The sequence below is a fragment of the Amblyraja radiata genome, chromosome 7 (assembly GCF_010909765.2).
Source record: "Amblyraja radiata isolate CabotCenter1 chromosome 7, sAmbRad1.1.pri, whole genome shotgun sequence".
Classification (NCBI taxonomy): domain Eukaryota; kingdom Metazoa; phylum Chordata; class Chondrichthyes; order Rajiformes; family Rajidae; genus Amblyraja; species Amblyraja radiata.
Window position 1 is genome coordinate 49365925 of NC_045962.1, and position 22885 is coordinate 49388809.

The 22885-nt window shown below is 41.1% G+C and overlaps 1 protein-coding gene across 1 annotated transcript in view; it reads left to right on the plus strand.

The window, feature by feature from the left end:
• fam207a (family with sequence similarity 207 member A) overlaps positions 1-22885 on the plus strand; it is a 108488-nt gene that overhangs the window by 66550 nt on the left and 19053 nt on the right. The gene's annotated exons all lie outside the window — the stretch shown is intronic.

Genomic DNA, 22885 nt, shown 5'->3' on the forward strand with positions numbered 1-22885 from the left:
CAAAATGGGGTAATGTTGTTTCACCTGATCATTAAATCTTGTCAGAGTTTCAAAATTCGTCAAAGAGCCACCATCTTTGAAACTGTCCCATTATACAAGTTTCACACAATATCCCCTGCTCCCGGCACCTTGATTCCCCAACCTGCTAGGCCACTTCTAGAGTCCTAGTTGAACAGCAAAGATATGGGCCCTTTGGCCCAACTCCAGCAAGAGCCAGAATCAGAATTGTCCCACTATATCCATAATTGTTAACTGTTCCTGTGCCTTGGAATGTATTTTTTTCTTAACTTTTTTTGTAAATTGAATCTGCTTAGTCCTCCACAATCTGTAATTTTCCTAAGATATTCTGCAACTAAAACTTTACATTTTCCTAGCTCAAACCAATTCCGCTTCAGGAAAGTCTTTATGCACTCCTTTTCTGCACCAGATTTACTTGTGGTAATGTGAAAAATGTAAGCTTTATCCAAGCTGCAGAAATAATTAGTGTTTGAATATTCTCAAATGATGATGTTAAAATGTATTAACATTCAGAACAAAGTTGAACCTTCTTAGTTGTTCATCAGAAGCAGTTTGATTCAGTTGTAGGGTCATATGAAAGTAAAAACAAGAAATATTTTACAGGAAGAGGGCCAGAAGGCCGCTCAGCCATTAATCTAAGTTAATACTGATCATCTTTATCAAAGTTAATTTTCGTCCCTATCCCCACATCCCTTGAATGTCCATTTTTGTTTTGGTCAAGAGTGTTTAATTGTTATATGTACTGGCAACGGAACAATGCATTTCTTGCATACAACAGCATAACAGGCCTGTAATCACAATATATATAGTTAATATATAGTAACCAAAAATTAAATGCATTAATAAGCTCAATACCACCGCAAAATAGTCAGAAGTCCTTCGTGCAAACAAAGACCGGCCAGCGTTCATAGTTGAGTTTTAGTGCTGTGTTGTGTTTAAAGCCTGATGGTTGCAGAGAAGAAGTTATACTTGAACATGATGGCCACAGTTTTCTGACTCGTATACCTACCCTATGACTGAAATGACAGCGCGATCAGGGAAGAGGTCATTCTTGAATTGGATGGTCGCCGTTTTCAGACTTGCATCTTTCCGATGGTAGGACTGAAATGAGAGCTTGGCCATGATGTATGGGTCTTTGGTAATGCTGGCTGTCTTTTTGAAACAGAACCTCCAAAAGATCCATTTGATGGTGGTCAGGGCCTGGGATGGAGGTGTCGTTTGTTGTTATCAATTACGAAGTAGTTGTTATTATTAATAAAGTATGTATTAATTAATCTAATTAAATCTAATAATCGTTTTACATCTAAATGTCATTTTATATGTAAAGCACTTTGAATTACCTTGTTGTTGAAAGGTGCTATACAAATAAACTTGCCTTGCCTTGCCTTGCCTAAATTGAGAATCCCAAAGATGGGACCATGTGGAATTTCTGCTCATTTTTGTCATAAATGGTTTACCCCTTGAGGCCGTAATCTGGCGCAGCAGATAGAGAGAGCTGCTAGAAACCGTACCTCCGATGTCTTTGTCATGTTTGTACATTCTCCTTCTGACTGCATGGGTTTCCCTCCAGGTGTTCTGGTTTTCTCCTGGATCCCAAAGACATGGAAGTCATTAGTTTAATTGACTGCTGTAAATTGCCCTGAGTGGCTGATGAGGGAATCAGCGTGTAATTGATGGGATATAAGAGCGAATGGGAAAATATGTTGGGAAATGGAAATGTTCCAAGAGCCTGTGTAGTTTCGAAGGGATGATGGCCTCTTTCAATGTCATCATAAAATTTGAAGATTCTAAATGTTTCAATCCCATTCTTCAACAGTCCAATGTCTACAACCTAGCCCAACTAAACTCTCCTCATAAGACAACATACCCGTTCCAGGTACTCTGACTCTTTGTTAACCAACACTCAATCCATGCTAATGTATACACCGTGCGCCTCCCCTCCTCCAACTTCCCTCCCCTCCACCATCAATTCGATATAGCTTGCTTACCAACCTCTTGTGTGGGATTTCAGCAGGCCTTCTGAAATTCAGAAAGCAGCTCACCAACTGGTTCCCCTTTGTCCATTCTACAAGTCATATCATCAAGGAATACAATTGATTATTAAAGAATGATTTCCCTGTCGTAAATCCAAGTTGACTCTTCTCAATCATATTATTTTCTTTGTGCTGATCAATAACATTATTCAAGATTCAAGTGCTTTCCCAACCATCATTGTCAGGCAAACAGATTGACAGTTCCCTATTATTTTTCCCCATTCTTTCTGAAAAGTAGGGTCACATATACCACTCCCTATTTTAAAAGGATCCCTATTACCTCCGATTAAGGGAAAAACTGTTTTAACCTCTTCTATGAGTTGTGGGGCACTTGCCTGGGCGATGTTTGTCCAACCATCATCAAAAAATTTAATGTGGCTTTTGTTAATTACTTCTTGTGGAACCGTGAATATAAACTGAAAATGGTAGAAACACCATTTTGTGGGCAAGTTTGCAGGTTAATTGACCACTAAATTGGCCCTAGTGTGTAGGGAGTGGATGAGTAAGTGGGATAACATAGAACTTGTGTGAACAAATGATCATTGTTCGCCAAAGGGCTTGTTTCTATGCTGTATTCTAAAACTGAAACTAAAACTAAAATTCAGCATGTCAGACAGCATCCATGGATAGGGAAATTAAGGTCAAAAACGCTTCGCCAGCACTGGGAAAGTGAGAACATAAGTTAGTTTTGAATTGCCAAGAAGGTGGGAGATGATGACCTGGACAAAGGGAATATGTCTAACAGGGAGATCAGAGGTATTTCCTTTCCCTATCCACCCACCCTACCCTTTCTGTAACATAATGCTAATTTGTTTTCTCTTTCCTTATTCTGAGGAATGGTCTTTGACTTAAAGTAAGTAACTCAGAGAAACAAGAAACTGCAGATCCAATCGAACTTTCAGTGGTACTTTATTGTCATGTGTACCCAAGTACAGCAAAATTATTTTTTTTGCATACAATTCAGTGACAATCCTACTTTACCTTGGGTACAATCAGACTAGGTATAGTAGACTGCACTAAGTATAGGAGTATACTACCCTGAGTCTGTACACAAGAGTCACCACGTTTTAGGCACCATCTTTAGAGATACAGTGTAGAAACAGGCCCTTCAGCGCACCGTCCTCGCTCACGAGTGATCGCCCCATATATCATCACGATCCTGCACACTAGGGACAATTTACAATTTACAATTTTTTTACCCAAGCCAATCAGTACGTATTTCGAGTGTGGGAGGAAACTGGAGCACCCAGAGAAAACCCATGCGGCAACAAAGAGAATGTACAAACTCCGTACAGACAGCACCTGTAGTTAGGATCAAACCCAGGTTAGAAACATAGAAACATAGAAAATAGGTGCAGGAGGAGGCCATTCAGCCCTTCGAGCCAGCACCGCCATTCATTGTGATCATGGCTGATCGTCCCCTATCAATAACCCGTGCCTGCCTTCTCCCCATATCCCTTGACTCCACTAGCCCCTAGAGCTCTATCTAACTCTCTCTTAAATTCATCCAGTGACTTGGCCTCCACTACCCTCTGTGGCAGGGAATTCCTGGCTAGCTCAGTAAGACAGCAACTCTACCACTGCTCCACTGGCCGCCCCTTTTTAAATTGATTCACTTTAGGACTTTAGAGAAACAGTGCAGAAATAGGCCTATCTGCCCAACAAGTGTACCCTTCAAGTCTGATTTTTTTTTTAAAGTTAGACTTGGCCATAAAGGCCCGTTGTCCCTGCGCAGGCACAGTGTTGGAGATGCAGGAGTCATTGATGTGTCGATGTCCTCCACCCCTGCTCCATCGGCACACACTTTTTCTTTTGTGCAACAAACAAAGTGCTAGAGGAACTCAGCAGGCCAGGCAACATCTGAGGAGAGAAATGGGCAGAAGATGCTTCAGGACCCTTCAATCTATCAATATCGTCCACATCCTTTAGCCCCATCAAAATACCACTTTACCTATTAGATAGCTGGCTATCCTTTCTGATGTCTAGGTCTCATTCTCTGTAACTCCCTCTGTAAAATACCTGTCTTTTCAAATATTCCTGTATTATTATTCTTCCTCAGAACTTAACTGTTGAATTAAACTTTTGATAATAAACCCCAATCTTCATTTTTTCTTTCCTTTGGAACGTGATAAGTTTTCCTAGTGTCTTTGTTAACTGCATTACATCTGTTTGGCATACCATATGTTGTGTGTTGTGAATATAATGTCTTTTGGCTGATCCTGAACAATTAGTGCTGCCTCCAACACAATGAAGGAGTGGGTTAAGGATTGGTATAGCAGGGAGCTTGTAGGGGTGAAGTATCGGGAACATTGTTTGTATTTAAATATTTATATTTACAACTGTACAGGTTTCTGATGATATGTGATTGTATTAGTCCAGATATGAAATAGAATAGGTTTATTATATCCAATTAAAGCTCATTATCCATTAGGTGTATATCCATTGTTCAATGTAACCATTAGGTCAATATTCTGGGAGGAATTGCTCATTTAGTCCAGTTTCGGAGTTGTTCTGAATATTCTGTCCTGCTAAGGAATGGTATACAAGTTGGATTATTTTCAATTACATTTCAATGTTATACTTTTTTTAATCTAGTATAGTTTGACACTTTTTAACCTAATACGTTTGGCATTTGTGATTTTATTTTTGCCAACAATTTTCCTGTGAAGCAGCTGTACAAAGATTTTAAACTGTGAACATTAGTTATTGTATGCAAGCAGACTGTCATGGTTATTTATGTAATATTACATTATACAAGAAGATTTGCAAGTCCATCTGCAGTTTCACAGGAAAACCATTAATTGTAGAGCAAATTTTATCTGTTCAAAACGCAATGACACAATCTATGGGGTCCAACTATCCATGGGTAAAAACTCTTTTGCACACATTGCATAAAATCATACAGCACAAGAAAAGGACCTGGCCCGTCAAGTATGTTGTAGTTAAACCTCTGCATCCATGTTCATTTGCATGGCCTTACATTGTTTTTCACTGAGTAATATTTGCTTCCTTTCTGAGCACTTGCTGCCGCTTCCTTTTCGGGTAACTCATTACAGTTTGCACATGACATATAAAATACGATGTTATCATTTCCTACTTGGGTGTTTTTACCAATTGTATTCTCTCTATATTCTGGAAGGCAGAGAACTTCTGCCAATAAAAAAAGTTAGTTTTAATTTGCTCTTAATAGATCAGTTCATATTTTGAACATTCTAAATTTGCTGTAATTTAAATCACACCATCACTCATCTATCCACACACTTTATATCCATGGGAATGTTTTGCAGAATTACATAAATAAATAATAATAATAATACAAATTGGGTTTAGATATGATATCTCAGTGAAATTTGTGAAGTTTGTTACATTTCAAAAAGCAGTTGGATAATCGTTTACCTTTCATATTTCAATCAGAATTCTTGGAAATAATTTCCAACTAATACACATTTCACACTGTAACTACACAACTCAGTGCTCTTTCCAAAAGTGAGTTTTCCTAGTATTTCTCTCCTCAGTTATTGCACACAGTCATGCAACGTTTTATGAAATTGGCATATCTTTAAGGTGCAGTTTTCCTTCCACTTACGGACTGCAAAAACAATGTGAAATAACATCACAAAATACTGCAGCACAGGCTTGTCTCAAATATTGATTTGTGGTTGCAACTATCCAGTTACTTTGCATATAATTGCCAAGACAGCTTATTATCTTGCTCACTGTTTGGAGATTTTAGCGAACTGAAGACTGCATATTCAGTGAATAATTTTTGGTTTTGTGAGAGGAAAATGCTTTTAATTTCTCTTCAACTGCAAACATTGACAACTGGTGCAAGAATGCATTGAAGCCTTATTGGGTGTTTCAAATGTAACTGTTACTAGCCCGAGGATCTTCTCATTATGTTATCTCTATTCATCTACATGGATAATCTATCTCAATGATGAAAACATATAGAAACAACCTAATTGAAAAGCTTGTCTAGCCATGCTCCTATATTTTTGATAAATTCCAATGAGAGCATCACATCTACAAAAATACTCTTATTTTTATAATAATGCATTCCAGATGTAAGTTCTGGCTTAGTTATTCCACATTTTAAAATACTAATGAAAATAGTTGAAATCCATTTTTTGATAAAACAGTAAAACTATTCCAAAAATTAGGCTGTTTTCTTATTATTCTCAATCCCTTTCCTTGCCTGTTTTTCCCCCTGATGTGTAGGAAAGAACTGCAGACGCTGGTTCTGGCTGAAGAAACGTCACCCATTCCTTCTCTCCAGAGATGCTGCCTGTCCCGCTGAGTTACTGCAGCATTTTGTGTCTACCTTTTTTCCCTGATGTTTCTGTTTGACATAACGTTGAACTCGAAAATGTCGGCTCCAGTTTTAACAGTCGTATTCTGATGATAATGGATAATTGATGCAACTTGATTCATAATCTTTCAAATTTTGTGGTAATCAAATAAATGAGACATTATTCCCATTATGGAGAAATTGGTAACTGGAAAATGCATTTAATAGAAGTGAAGGAATGGAAAGAATAAGATGCATTATTATGCAAAATGTTATGATGTTGGCAGCCTAAAAGGATGAGATTATGAAAGTGTGGCAGGAAGAGAGGGTAGAATTTATTGGAGAACTTTAAAAGCTGACATGAACTGAATATCGACGCCTATAATATTTTTTTCTGATACCAGCTCTCTCAAGAAGCTTCCTGTATCTGTTCTCTATATAGTCCTTATTTTCCCGAAATCCATGCTGAATGTAAAAATGCAAGTACAGAAAAGTTATCCAAATCCAAGTATGTACTTTTAGAAGGAGAGGCGTGAAATTCAGGGAACGAGCAGAAACAATATTCGGACCTTGTGGGGTTAAGATATGCGGCTTTTAAGAACCAATGGCTGAGCTGATTTCATGTGCTTGATGCAACTAGATATCGCACTGTTAATGTTCTAATGGAGAAAGAGCTGATTGACTGGAAATTGAATTTTTTGTTAATGATGGTAACTAACATAGCCATCTTCATTTGTTGAAACACTACACTTAGGATTATTTTAATTCCCTTCACGCAGAGGTCTTTTGCTTGACCTATCTTTGTCACATACAGTGCACTTAAGTTTTATTCAATGCAAGCATTGTTCTGCATTGCAGTGTGTTGATGGTCTGATTTTTATCCAAGTTGAAGATTAGAATCTATTTATTTCCAGTTTTATTAGAAACTGGACGAAATAATGAAATTTGATCGGAATTACTGGTTTTGAGTGATTCAAATACTCGTAAACCAGATAATGCAGGAAACTGGAAATGTGCGAGGCATATCTGTTTGTTGCAAATTTCACTAAGGCTATTTCTAGTTTCCAGCCAAAGGTTGGTAAGCAGCAAGTATTGTATGTTAACAGATTAGTAATCCAAGAAGCATTTTTTTCAGATTTGGAATTTGAATTCTGTTTAATTCTGAGGTGTCTGGAAATTAGTACCAGTACAAGTTACCATTCTTCTGGATTGTTTGAAAAAATTGTGTAAACCATAGAACTATTTCCGTTGCTTTTAAAAATATATAACATCTCCTGACCTGATCAGATATATCCAAGGGGACTGTGGGAAGCTATAGAAGAAATTGGAAGAGCCTTGGCTGTGATATATGAATCATCATTAGACACGGGTAAGGTGTTAGAAGATTGGAGGGTGGGTAATATTGTGCTTCTATTGAAGAAAGATTGCAAGGAAAAGCGTGGGAACGATAAACCAGTAAGCATAAAATCTGTGATTGGCAATACTTAGACTATTTTCAAGGATAAGATATATATCCATTTCGATAGATGGGCTGATTGGGGATAGTTAGAATGGTTTTGTACATGGGAGATCCTATGAATCTGAGATTTTAAAGAAGTAACCAAAAAGGTTGACAAGGGCAAAGGCATAGAAGTGCGGGAGGATAAGGGAGGATCTCATAGAGGTGTATAAAATCATCAAGGAGCTGCTGGTTTATTTTAAAAAAACACAAAGTGGTGGAGCAACTCAGTGGGGCAGGCAGCATCTCTGATGGATAGCTGACGTTTTTGGTTGGGACCCTTGCTTGTTTTTCGGTCTGGAGGCCTGTGATTAGTAGTGTGCCTCAGGAATTGGGGCTGGGCCCATTGCTGTTTGTGGTTATATCAATGATTTGAATAAGAATGTACAAGGCATGATTAGTAAGTTTGCAGATGACACTAAAATGGGTGGTATCATAGAGTGAAGATAGTTATCAAAAATTATCGTAGGATCTTGATCATCTGGGCAAGTGTGCTGAGGAGTGGTTAATGGAGTTTAATGCAGATAAGTGTAAGGTGTTGTATTTTGGGAATCGAACTAGGACAGCACATTCACAGTGAATGGCAGAGCCTTGGAGTGTTTTTGCGCAGAGGGGTCACGGAGTTGCCTGTAAGTGCCGTCACAGACAGATCGGGTGGTCAAGAAGGCCATCAGTCAGGGTATTACCTATAGAAGTTGTGATGTTACAGTTGTGATGTTACAGTTCAACAAGACATTGGTGAGTCCGCATGTGGCATACTGTGTTCTGCTTTGGTCGCTCTTTTATAGGAAGGATATTGTTAGGCTGGAAAGTGTGCAGAGAAGATTCACAAAGAATATGCCAGGACTTGGAGGGTCTGTTATAGGGATAGGTTGGGCAGGCTAGGATTTTATTCCTTGGAGTGCATAAAGCCATGTGATAGGAGCAGAATTAGGCCATTCGGCCCATCGTCTACTCCACCATTCAATCATAGTTGATCAGTCTGAAGAAGGGTTTCGGCCCGAAACGTCGCCTATTTCCGTCGCTCCATAGATGCTGCTGCACCCGCTGAGTTTCTCCAGCATTTTTGTGTACCTTCGATCTTCCAGCATCTGCAGTTCCTTCTTGAACACATGGTTGATCTAGCTCTCCCTCCTTACCCCATTCTCCTGCCTTTCTCCCCATAACCCCTGACACCCGTACTAACCAAGAATCTATCTATCTCTGACTTAAATATCCATTCACTTGGCCTCCACAGCCTCACATGTCACACCTTATCAACAGCTCTAAAAAAATCTATGTAAACAACACCCCCTTCACAAAACCAGTAGTGCGGGAGGATAAGGAAGGAGGTGTATAAAATCATCAAGGGAATAGATAGCGTGAATGCACAGGGCATTTTACCCAGAATAGGGTAATCAAGAACCAGAGGACAAAGGATTAAGATGCGAGGTAATCAATTTAATATGAATCTGAGGAGCTACTTTTTCCTCACAGAGGGTACATGGAATAAGCGACCAGATGAGATAGTTTGTACCTAAACAATATTTAAAAGACATTTGAATAGGTATATGGATAGGAAAGCTTTAGAGGTATATGGGCTAAATGTTGATAAGTGGGACTAATGGAGATGAGACATCTGAGTCGGCATAGGCGTATGGACCCAAGGGCCTGTTTCCGTGCTGTGACTATCAGAAGTGCCAAAATATTTTAAAGTCAGTTAAGTATCTTTTAAAAAGTAGTAATAGTTACCATGAAATACAGCAGTTAATTTGCACACAAAGTTTGGCAACAAAAATATAATGATCAGATAATATTTTTTAATTACTTTAGTTGAAGGGAAAATGTTGGCCAAAATACAGGAAAAGAACTTTGCCTATTTTATAATATGAACTGAATTTCCACAGTCATCTTGAGGGCAGGCACTTTCAACAATTATGCCAGATACATGAGGGAATCTGCCATCCTTAAATGTTCTGGCTTCTGATTTCAGCTTGTCACCAGTCTGTCTGAAATATCTCAGCAAGCTGTTCAAGCAGTTCCCAGGTTACTGCAAGGTTCTCTTCCTGAGAACTGCTTGTCACCCTAAAACAGTATGTGGGAGAGGATCAAAGAAACAGCTGTGACAGGAGAGCGAATAGGCGAAGAAAAGTAGCTGCCAGCGGTCTTGCTGAATTAATGAAACAATTTGTCTGCTCAACGCTCTCAGCAGTACATGGCTTCACACAACTCCAAATTGTTGCAGCTCTGTGGAGTGGGGAAAGAGGCACATGGAAATGCTCCATTCCCACCCAACCGAAGATGCCTGCCACATCTGTCAAATCCATCCCCATCCATCCCACCAGGTCTCTTAAAAGCTCATTCATTTGTGTGGGTGTCCATAAATAGGACGTTCGTAACCTGGTAAGGACCTTTAGGGTGATACAGTGACGCTGCGGTAGAGTTGCTGCCTCGCAGTGCCAGAGACATGGGTTTAATCCTGAATACGGGTGCGGTCTGTACGGCGTTTGTACGTTCTCCCTGTGATCACGTCGGCTTACCTAGGAACTCTGGTTTCCTCACACACTCGAAAGATGTACAGGTTTGTAGGTTAATTGGCTTCTGTAATAGAGTAATTTGTCCCTAGTGTGTAGGATAGTGCTGGTTTGTGAGATAGTGCTGGTCAGCATAGACTCGGTGGGCCGAAGCACCTGTTTCCTCGATATCCCGCAGCTCCGCACTTGCTCCTCCTCCCCCTATTTGTAACAGGGGACAGAGCCCCCCTTGTCCTCAGCTTCCACCCCATCAACCGTCACATACAGCACATAATCCTCCGACATTTTTGACACTTTCAACCGGATCCCACCACAAGCTACATCTTCCCATCTCTTCCACTTTCGACGGAGACCGTTCCCTCTGCAACTCCTTGGTCAACTCGTCCCTTTCCCCACCTTATATATATACTTCCTTATCTATGTCCCTCCCACTCCTCTGATGTCAGTCTGCAAAAAGATCTTAACCCGAAACGTCACCCATTCCTTCTCTCCAGAGATGCTGAGTTACTCCAGCATTTTGTGTCTTATCTATGATTTAAGCCAGCATCTGCAGTTCCTTCCTACACATGCATGCTCCATGTTTATTTACCTTCCCTGTCATGCCACTTGTATTGATATCAATGCAATTTCCCATCTGTCTTCCATTGCTCTGCACCAGATCCTGTTTGTTCACTCCACTGAATTTGCTCTCATTAACTTCTGTATTTACCTTGACCTTCTCAGCTGCCTCAGTACTATTTTGGGTCCCACCCCCAAGACCCAGGACCCCGAGTAGCCTTAGCAAATCTCCTCACCAGGATATTGGTTCCTCTCCAGTTCAGGTTCAACCTGTGCCTCATGTATAGCAGGGACGTGCGGTCAGGGGAGGCAGAGCCTCACCTGTCGTACTCCCAATGAAAATAGCTGTTAAGAAAAGTAAAGAAAAATAATAATAAATTAAAATAAATATAAATATTTTTCCACTGCTGTGTTATAAATGTCATTTCTATATGAATCTAATCATTTTTTATAGTAAAAACCGCACAATTTTCGCAGCTCTGCTGCAAATACATGGAGAGGATGAGAGGTGAGGCAGCGACGAGCTGAGCCTCCCCTCTGATTGCGCAACCCCTTAGAAACTGCATGGAGCGCGGGCAATAAGCGTGTGCCTCTTACCATCTCTAAGCATGTCACCAAAGTAATGTGTGTAAACCCCTTCATTACATGTCTTTACCTTCCATAGTCCAGGTAACGTATTTCACATATAAAGATATTAAATTTGTGCTCGCTGGTCTCACATAAAACTGCATTGAAATGGCTCCAGGGGAGGCAGTGATCATGTCTCCCTCACAAGGGGGCGTGTCTTGAGCCCAGTGGAGGAAGAGCGAACGTCAATTACGTAGGCACACGTAATTGACGCTGCCTCACTCTCCCTCCACGTTAGCTAGCTTCAGCAGCGGCGGCGCTGACCAAAGATCATGGAGCGGAACAAGATACGCCACTTGGGAAGGTAGACTTTGTCGGTACATTAGAAAGTTATTAGATTTTTTAAAAATAGACCTATATTTATCACAATAATGAAGTCATCAATTTTTGTACTTCTGTACATTTTTGTTTAGTTCATGTAAGGCAGGAGTCTCCAAAATATGGCCCGCTAGACACATCAGGCCCACCACCTGATTTTTCAAGCTCAGATTCGAGTCGGGAAGCGCGGCGGCCCAGGGCTGCTCTTCGTGTTGTTACCGGTTAGATCCCTCAAATTGTCAGAGCCGAGACATCACTGGACCGCCATGAAGAAGGGTGCGATGGTGTGGTGGGGGGGGGGGGGGGGGGGGGGGTTGGAGGCGGTCAGAATGGGACGGCTGCGGGTTATAACGTGCCATCGTTCCTCTCTCCCTTCCCTCTCTCGCGCCGAGAGATCGAGCCTAGCCTAGCGATCGAGCGGCGCACGAGAGGAGTCCCGGAGAGCGGCCCCCCAGGAGCGCAGCGAGCACAGCGAACCAGGCTCTCGGCAACAGTGCGAGCGAGTCAAGGTAGCGAGCACAAGAGAGAGAACGGAGGCTCGAACCCCAATTCGATCTCTCCTTCTCTATCCCGTCTCTCCGCTCTCTCTCTCTCACTCCGTCTCTCTCTTATCTCTCTCTCTCTCCCTCCCGTTCTCTCTCTCTCTCTCTCTCTCTCTCTCTCTCTCTCTCTCTCCCTCCCGTCTCTCTCTCTCTCCCTCCCGTCTCTCTCTCTCTCTCCCTCCCGTCTCTTCCTCCCTTCTCTTCTCTACCCCTCCCTCCCAGCCATGGCTCCACCCCTCTCCTCAGGGAGACGCGGTGATCAATACAGGGAGGACCGGGCCACTGATACTAGCCAGTGCCTCCCCAGCCATTGACCTCACCGCACGTCACTGATGTATGGGTCACTTCTATCCCAGAAGAGGTCTCAGAGGTCCAGAAACACTAACCCCTGCCCCAGCAACTCACCCACACATTCTGCCCCATCATCCTTTTCCAACTCTCACTAGGTGTTCCAACCTTCACCTGGCATCCCCGCATGCACCGGGGTGTGGGGGCTGGGGGGGGGGGGGTTGTGGTCGCTCTCCTCCGCCGAGATCAGATTCTCCGCTTTCCATTTGGCGACATTTCCTGTGCCGGGTCGAACCATTTCTAGTCCCTCTGGAAACCTCCGCCGGCCATCCACCGCTCCAGTAAAGAAGGAAGGTGTGGACCGCCCCGTGGAGTGACAAGAGAAAAAAACAATCCACGCGGCGCTGAACGGCAGGAGAGGAGATCGATCTGCGCACGCACGGTTTTTAAGATATTTAAACCTCGCTAAAGTTAACCTTGACTGGAGCAGTGTTAGGAATTCATAATTAGAGAGCATGCACATCTATTAATTATTATCTCAGTGTAGGATCTCAGCAGCCCGCCCCATAAATATCTTTGGAATAAAATTGAAAATTCTTGGCATGTGGAGAAAGACAGATTACCATTTGAAGATGGTATCATCTAGTTTAGTTTAGAGATACAGTGCAGAAACAGGCCTTTTGGCCCACCGAGTCCACACAGACCAGCGATCCCCGCACATATTAACACTACCCTGCACACACTAGGGCCTTTTCTTTTTACATTTATACCAAGTCAATTAACTTGGTAACTAACCTACAAACCCGTATGTCTTTGGAGTGTGGAAGGAAATATATTCCTTAGTTGTTCATATTTGATGTTGTGATTCGATTATGCCAGTATAAGAAAATTACTGTGGTTTTGATCGTACCACATGAAACAAAATTGCATTTTGTCCCACATCGAGAGCTGTGGGGTTCATTAGTCTCTGGCATATGATGATGCCCACTTCAATTGTGAAAATCGAGTTCTTTTCACCATCTACCATTTTGCTTCCACAGTCTCACTGGAAATGATTGAAATCCATTCAGTTGCCCACAAATCTGCTAACTTTAAATTAAATGTTTACTTTGCTGCTTTCATTGTTAGAATTTCAAAATTTGTAAGCCCTGGAGAGGTATCAAATGCTGTAACAGGTTTCTGAGCTCCCACCTTGTATTCACCATGGAAACTAGCTGTAGAGTACATCAATCTAATGGCAGAGGAGGTTATGCAATTTTGTTGGCAGGCAAGACCTGTCTGCTTTTCGTATTTGGATTAGCATTTTGACATGTTCAGCAATGAAACATCAGTTAAGCTTTTGAGCATATTTCTAATTATATCCATCCACAGTTCTCCTGGTGCTATGCTGAATAACAGTTGGCACATGAAAGAATGATTGGAAGACTCCAAACCAGTCACGCATCCCTATCCCCAGCATCATCATCTTTTATTTGGCTGAACTTGTTTTGTATTGAACAATTCCTCCTTTAACATCATTTGCTTTGTCTCCAATCCAGAGAATGTGCATGGTTCTAAGATCTGCTTAACCCTATGATGAAAGTGGGACAGTTCTTGTTTCAGTCCTTCGGTGGTGCTGGTGGTGCTAGGTTAAGGACATTCAAGCGTACTTTCAATAAAGAATTGCTCATGGGATGTATTGCCAGATTAGTTGTTTAGATGGTAAATGTAAAAGGGGGAAATGCAATGTAGCTGCAATGAGAAGGCTCTTTGAGGTATATATTTATTTTTCAGGCGCTTGGCATGGATATATTAACCTTACAGGGGTTTCAGTGTGTTTCCTCCTAAATAAAACTAGATTTAGTTCATGTACATGATTTGATTTGTACATAAAACTGCCCATTTAGTTTAAATATTTTATGTCCAATATAAATTTGTTTTTTTTTAACTTTTCGGGCCAGATTCAACTCAATATGAATTTCATCCCGTTGGCCCTATGTTTGGGAGAATTTAATGGCATAATGGATTTTACTCCACTAATAGATGCGTTGTTGCTTTTTGATAGCAAAGCGCCTTCTTCGATTATTCTCCAGCAAGATTACATAGTTAAAAAAACAGAAGTCGGTCATCTGGTCCAATTGAGGTTGTGCCACATGACCCATCCTTCTCTAAATCTTCCTCCTTAATTTTTATCGAGCATTACATAAAGATAGACACAAACTCAGCAGGACAGGCAGCTGTCTGGAGAGAAGGAATGGGTGACCTTTCGGGTCGAGACCCTTCTTCAGACAGCATTACATAAATGTAGCTATGCATCTTAACTACATTGTAACTCATCACTTGAATTCCTAATTAGATTCATTAATTAAAATTTTGCATTTGGCAATTTGGTATAAAATTGCAAGCATATCCCAGCTATTTATAGCCTAATTTTGTTTTTAATTAAATGTTTTAAGTCCATTTTTTAAGGAAGTTAGTTTCAGCACCCAATCTCACATTTTTGGTAAAATAAAATACTCAGTCCTCCCTGTGCTTTCAACTGTGTTACTGAAATTGGTAAGGCATACGAGTAATTTTATACTTCTTGATCAAATTTACTACTTGGTCTTTTTGCTTGATCCAGTCTGAGGTGAGCTCAAGCCGTATAAAAATTCCCCAAGCCTTGACAGTATCCTTGTAAGTCTCCTTGTGAAATACAGATGTATCGCATTTGGGTAAATAGTCCTCAAAATGATTTAAAACTGCAAAAATGTTAGGCACCACAGATTTAAATTGAAATTAAATAAAAAGCGATGAGTAATCATTGTTTTCACTGTTGGCTGCAGAAATAACCCTGGTACATGCATCTCATCGTAGACCTTGGAGGTGAACATAATTTCTGATGATGTAGATATTGGTCAGAATATTTGGCAGAAATCATACTGTGTGAGTAACTTGCATAGAATTTCAGTGTCTAATTTTGGACAACTGTTGCCTGTTTTCTTTCAAGGTCTTATTATGGTCACAAAATCATTGCAGTTTAGATCAGGAGGTGGCTCTTTAGTCCACATCAATGTTAGCAAACTAAAACTATCCTGCCAAATCCAATTTTCCAGCGTTCATTCCATTGCCTTGTAGGTCACTGAATGTAAAATGTTCAACCAAGTATTCGAGAACACCTTAGAGGTGTTGTACAAGAAAGTACTTATTTATATACTTGGTTAATTTTTAACAAATGACAATAATTACAATAAAATATTAAAAATAATCTATTCTTAAATAAAAATAGACGTGTGTGTGGCACGGATAGGAGACGTGTGCAATGGGAGAGACAGCGTTGTGTGATGGGACATGTATTGAAAGAATGTAAGATGCTAAAAGTCCATTATTTCTACGTTTTCAAGGATTGAAATATTAATCTGTGGTAGCACCTTGAAATACAGCACTCTTAACATTTCAAATTTATTTTAATGACATTATACTCAATAGTATAAGGAAATTAGTTGACTTTAAAAATCGTAGAGAATCTTACCCATGTATAGCATTTAAAATGATGAGATATTCATCATTTAATCCATCATTCATCATTTCTGCTGTGTTCTCTGGAGGATAACTTGAACCCACAATCTTCCAGTGTTGTTGAATGTTACTAATCTTTTAAACTCCGGGCGCAAGGGCCACTCAAGCACTCCAACCCGCTCGGCCCAGCTGGGATCCCCTGCCCTCTCCTTCTACCCTCTCTCCCCCGACTCTACCTCCCTCTCTCTAACCCCATCCGTCTCTGCCCCTCTCCCTCTATACCCCCTCCCTCTACCTTCCTTCTCTTCCTCCCTCTCCCTCTCTACCCCCCCCCCCTCTCTACCCCCCTATGAGGGGCACTACAGCACTTCAACCCGCTGGGAACTGTATGGCCCCGCACGCTCGGCTCCGCTCAGCGCCACTGGGACCTGTTCGGCCCCGCTCGGCTCAGCTGCTTCCGGGGGATGCGACTTTTTCTGGTCGTGTCTCCGTCTGCGCTGAGGCCTAATGGCGGAGCTGGCGGCTTCGGAGCTGTGGTGGCGTTCCGGCGGCGAACCCGACTTCGGAGCTGTGGTGGCGTTCCGGCGTTGGCGGCGGCCCGACTTCGGAGCTGTGGCGGCATTCCGGTGGCGGACACGACTTCGGAGCTGTGGCGGTGGTTCGGAGCTGTGGCGGCTTCGGGGCTGTGGCGGCGTTCCAGCGTTCTGGTGGCGGCCCGACTTCGGGGCTGTGGCGGCGTTCCGGCGGCTCGGAGCTGTGGAGGCGTTCCGGCGGTTCAGAGCTGTGGCGGCGTTTCCGGCGGCGGCGCGGCTTCGGAGCTGTGGCAGCGTTTCGGCGGCGGCCCGACCGGGGCTGTGGTGGCGTTCCGGCGGTTCGGAGCTGTGGCGGCGTTCTAGCGGCGGCGCGGCTTCGGAGTTGTGGCGGCGTTTCGGCGGCGGCCCGACTTCGGGGCTGTGGCGGCGTTCCGGCGGCGGATTCGACTTCGGGGCTGTGGCGGCGTCCGGCGTTCCGCCGGCGGCGCGGCTTCCGGGCTGTGGCGGCATTCCAGCGGCGGCGGCCCGACTCGACTTCGGAGGCTTGGCCACAGGCCCAGTGGACGACATCGTCGGTAACTCGCAGGTCACAGATTGGTGGCCTGTTTTTCCGGACTTCCTCTTCAGTGCATTGGAGTGTCAGCATAAAGGTTTCTGCTCCGTTCCCTGGAGGATAACTTGAACCCACAACCTTCCAGTGTGTTGAATGTGCTGCCAACCAAGCCCCTTGGAAACATTTATTCTGAAGAGAATCTGAACATGGATTACCTGATTTGAAAACATGCATGTTGGAGATTATGCGCCTCTTAATATTCCCCGCGAAAATAATGTCTCCCTCTTTTTTATAGATCTTTACCCATTGAGCCTTAATCCTCTATTTCAATTATATTTTAACGGTTAGCTTAGAGACTACTTGTGAAAAGCTTCTCATTGAAAACCAGGAGCACTGTTGAAACTAATTGTCCAAGAACACATACAACTCCTTTTGCAAACTGGCACAACTGCATGCTAGTAAAATAATGAATGAACCAATTCCAGTTCCCTGAATTAAAAAAAAATGATTTCAGATTTGTGTTATACTTTTATATTTACACATTCTTGTTGGCCATTCCTCCTTTGCATGATTTGTAGGAGTTTCCATTCCCTGGTCTCACATGAGTAGCTCCTTGATCCAATAACAAGATCATCATCAATATTTTCCCATTAGTGACATTGCAATAGATACTGCACAATTCATTGAAAATAATAAATATGTATTCTTCATGAAGGTGAAAATAATAGTTATGATTTATTCATTTGAGGTTTGATAACTTAAGGCGATAATCTAATAGAATAACATTAATTGCAGGCATGTGTTCATTCTATCACACTTTAAAGGAGCTGTGTTTGAGTTGATGGAAAGAATTGGCAGAGAACTGGAACTTTGTCAAATATGTAGGCAAGGTGGAATTGATGAATATTTTTAGTCATTTTGATGTTACTTTGAAGTTTCATTACTATATTGGGGATTGCAACAATAACTGCTGTTATCACTACAGTTTAATCACCCGTCATAATAAATATCATTTCATAGGATTGCTTTTCTCCACTTGAGATATGTTCTGTCAGTCTTTTCCTGGACGAGGTGCCAAATGAATAGTTTAATTTATGTCCTGGTGCAGGTAGATCAAACCAGACAAGTAAATATGTGATCCACTCATTGTGCTTTACAAATGTTAATTATTCAAGTATTGCTAATATTCTTTTGTCTTTGTGTGAGGCAAAATTAACTTGTGTTGACCAATAAAACTCTTAGAGTTAATGGGGCCTGCACTTAATGGAAAATGAACTGCACTGGCTTCTTTTGAATATTTCCATCTGCATCCAGGTTTCATTTTCATCTAGTGCTAAACCCATTGCTCTTTGGGAATAATAAAGACATTCATTGAAAAAAGTGTGATTCGGAGCCTGTTGAACCATGGAGCCAATGGTTTTGTTCCTAATTATTGTTTGGCTTTATTTAGCACCAAAGTATTTGATCTTTATCCAGTCCATTTCTGTGAAAGTATGATCACACAATATTTCTGCTGTAAAATCGTTACTCTTACCACATTTTTCCATCTAATAATTTAACACCCTGCACTGACTTGAGGAAAGCACTTGCGTGGAGAACTAATTAGTAGCATTTTCAAAGAAAAGGCATGAGGAAAAAGTGGCCTCATTATGTGCATTATGGTTCTGTGATTTGTCTCCTCCAGTAGCTCATACTAAAATGTTGCCATGAAATTTTGACAACTTATTTTATAGTGGGCATGATCAGAGCTTGCCTCATGATTTCCTGTTAGTGAAACCTGCAATTTTAATATCATAACCTACGATTTCAATTGCTTACGGTAAAATGCTGAAACTCTGGCTAAAACAGTGTTTGGAATGAAGATTGTTAACAACAAAGTTCTGCCTGCCTACTTTTGCTGCTGGTCGTTTATGAATTGTTGAAAGATAAATTGGAAATGATCCTGCTTCTTCATACTTTTAGCAGAGCTTTTCGGAACCAAGGAAGAAGTGAAAATATATTAGTCCCTTTTATATACCTAGTGTACTTGAGTTTGAACTGATTGTATTTATGTATGTTGTATCTAATCTGTTTGAATAGAATGCAAAACAAAACAAAGTACCGCGGAACGTGTGATAATAATAAATCTGAACCTAAATTGCAGAGTTGATTATTTGGTTCTGGGGCTACTATGCTGTTAGGTCAAATGGTTGGGGCTACCATGCTGTTAGATCAAATGGTTTTCTTGAAGATCCTGAATTGTGCTAAACTCCCAGGCTTGTGAGTGACCAAAGTTGCCCCAGTTAATCATTGTGGGGTTTTTTTTATTCGTATTACGTTAGCCCAACTAATTTCTGCTGAGACATTTTTTAGTGGCACTAGAAATATAATTTAGACACTGGAAATATAATTTCTAATATTTCAAATGTTGAAATGAATTATCGGCACAATGGTGCATCCGTGGAACTGTTTTCTCACAGCTACAGCAACTCGGTTCAATTCTGACCGATGGTGCTGCATGTGTGGGGTTTGCATAGTCTCTGACTGTGTGGGTTTCCCCAGATGCTCCAGTTTCTTCCCACATCCCAAAGAAACAGATTTAGAGGTTAATTTTCAGTTTCTCATTGTTTCTTTTAAATTAATCCCATCCACTATTTTTCTTCCTCGTTTTTCCAGTAATTTGGAAGCTCAGATTTAGATCTCTGTTGCCTTCTTAAGGCATAGACTGGGTTTGAATTATTATTTGGTTCTCTAAGAAGAGTCCCATAGATTTGATTCCAATCTGGCACGGGAGTCTATGTGATTTATAATAGCAAACTCTGGATTGATGTAGTTGTTTTTTGAGCCAACTCCAGTCAATTTGTCTTTTTTGAAATGTGTTATTAGTATAACACATTATATAAATAACAGGTATTTTTTATGATCTCATTGCTTTAGCTATGCATGGTGGCCTTTTATGGTGTGTTTGGCTCAACAACAGCCTGGAGCAAGACCATGTTGCTCAATGCTTGAAGCATTGAAACTTGGGTGCTGCTTTCCAAATCTACATCCATGGTGCATTAAAATAACTGCCTATTCTTTCCTTACAGATAAAATTAAAAAATGAATGGATAATCTAAGAATTTAAAATCACTTTTTTGCGCCTGTTGGTACAGAAGTGATCAAAGATTGTCCTTCCTGTATGCAGCAAGATTCATGTCAGAAATACGCATTGTGTAACAAATGTTGATTGGGGGAGGAAAACAATACCATCTTTAGTCTGGTGCCAGACTGGGAAAAATTGCATGCGAAAGGAATATTGAAAGTAGCAACAGTCCACATGGAAGCAGAATTCACTTTAATCCCCATTTAGCAGAGGGGATGAAAGAAAAGAGCAAACCATTGACCAGTTGGTCTTGTAATTGGAAGGAGTTTTATTTAATCAGCCACATACAGGAATTTGTTTGTCTTTTACCTAAAATAGGAATTGCACTGAGTGTATACTGATGCCAACTGGTTTCCATAACAGCAATCATAGTAGTGATAGTAATGCATATTTTAGATAGTCCAGAACTTGCTGTTTTGCCCTTGCTTGTATACTCTTTCTTTCTCTTGCCTTTCTCTCTTCATTCTTTTTCCTTTTGCCACTTGTCGTCCTCTCATATCCATTTAATTCACTAATTTTGATGAGGCCTGATCCATTCTGACTGCACTGTCTTTCCCTCCTGTTCTGTTGCACATATGCTTGAAGATCACCATTTTATCTTGCACGTAAGCAAATTACAACAATTGGAACTCAATATCTTCAACATTTTATGATTTTCAGTCTTTCATTTTGGTATCAGAACTGACCAATTCTTATGCAAGGTCATTCATCTGCAATGTTAATTGAGTTTTTGTCTGCTGGTTGTATTTGATCTGCACACTATTTCCAACATTTTCTTTTATCTCAGATTTCCAGCAACTGTGTTCTGCTTCTCCCACCTTTAGTTCAGATTAACCCTCTAGTTGCCCTCCTTTATCTCTGCTCCTTTAGACGGATCTGTTATGATTAACTAAACTCCTCCATACATGAATAACCATGATTTCCACGCCTCACAGGGATTCCCCATCTCCACTACCCCTATGTCCACCCCACTCGCCCCACTTCTTTTCTCACTTATCCAGTTCTAATGTGGCATTGCCCTGCATCGTTACTTTTGTTTCTCACTCCATGGATTCAGGCTGAATATTCCCAGCAGTTTCTGTTTTAATTTCAGCTCACTCTCTAGTTGTAGTATGAAGGAAAATTATCTGAATTTACTTAGCTTGATGCTGACCAGGAAACCACATTGAAATAGGGAAGGTGATTCAGAGGAGGAAGATGGGTGGATAGTAACAATTAGTGCAGGAAAACATTCCAGCTTTCCTTTTGATGTGAGGTTGCCTGATATGCTGCTAAATACAGTGCAAAATTTAAGGCATGGATTTATTTTGTAAAAACGTTACAGATCCAGCTTGTGACCACATTAATTTCTCAGCTGCCCCAGCCAGGAAAGATGGGAGCAGTGTAAAAGTGACAAGCTCAACAAATTTGCGATGTACTCATTTTGAGCTTGGGGCATTTGCCTTTGCTCAATAAAAGTAGTTTCCATGACGTATTGACCTCCGCAACACTGAATCATTTGTCATGTTACATATATCTAATTAAGGCTTAATAGAAATTGGTAGCATTGAATAAGTGGTCACATTTAGTGTCTTTGTTTATGTGACATTTCCCAATGTCAAAGTTGCAATGCCTTATTGATTTGCTGCTTTGATAAAATCAGTTTTCCTTTGTAAATATGTCACTGGTTATGAGAATGAATCAAGGTACTGAATCCAGTTGGGTGATATAATTTGCTTCTTTTTGAAGTATGTATTGGCAGCTGTTGTGTAATTCTCAGAAGTATCGTAGTTTGTTTTTTGTTCCCAGTCCTAAACATTAAGATTCAATGAGCTCTAAATCGCATCAGATGATTTCAATGTTTTTAATTTCAGTATGAAATATGCCCCGTCTGTTAGGTCTAGAGAGCAGACCACTGAAGGTCTCAAGGCACGTATGGCAGTCCCTTCAATCATGAATGAATTTGAACTCCTTATAGAGTGTGTAGCATTTAATACTTTCACTAAATTAATATAGATCAACCTCACCTAAAAAAAATGTAATTGGAATCCAAAAACAGAGATGTAATGCTGAGGCACTGGTCAGGCTGCATTTGGAGTACTGTGAGCAAATTTGGGCGCCATATCTGAGGAAGGATGTGCTGGCTCTGGAGAGGGTTCAGAGGAGGTTTCACAGAATGATTTCAGGAATGAGTGAGTTAGCATTTGATGAGCGTTTGACAGCACTGGGCCTTTACTCGCTTAGAGTTTAGAAGGTTGAGGGGGGATCTCATTGAAACTTACAGAATAATGAAAGCCATAGAGTGCATGTGGAAAGGATGTTTCCACTGGTGAATTAAAGGGCACGTTTTAGAAAGGAAGTGAGGAAGAACTTCTTTAGTCAGAGGGTAGTTAATCTGTGGAACTCATTGCCACAGAGGGCTGTGGAGGCCAAGTCAGTGGATATTTTTAAGGCAGAGATAGATACATTCTTGATTAGAAGGGGTGTCAAGGGTTATGGGGAGAAGGCAGGAAAATGGGATTAGGAGACAGAGATC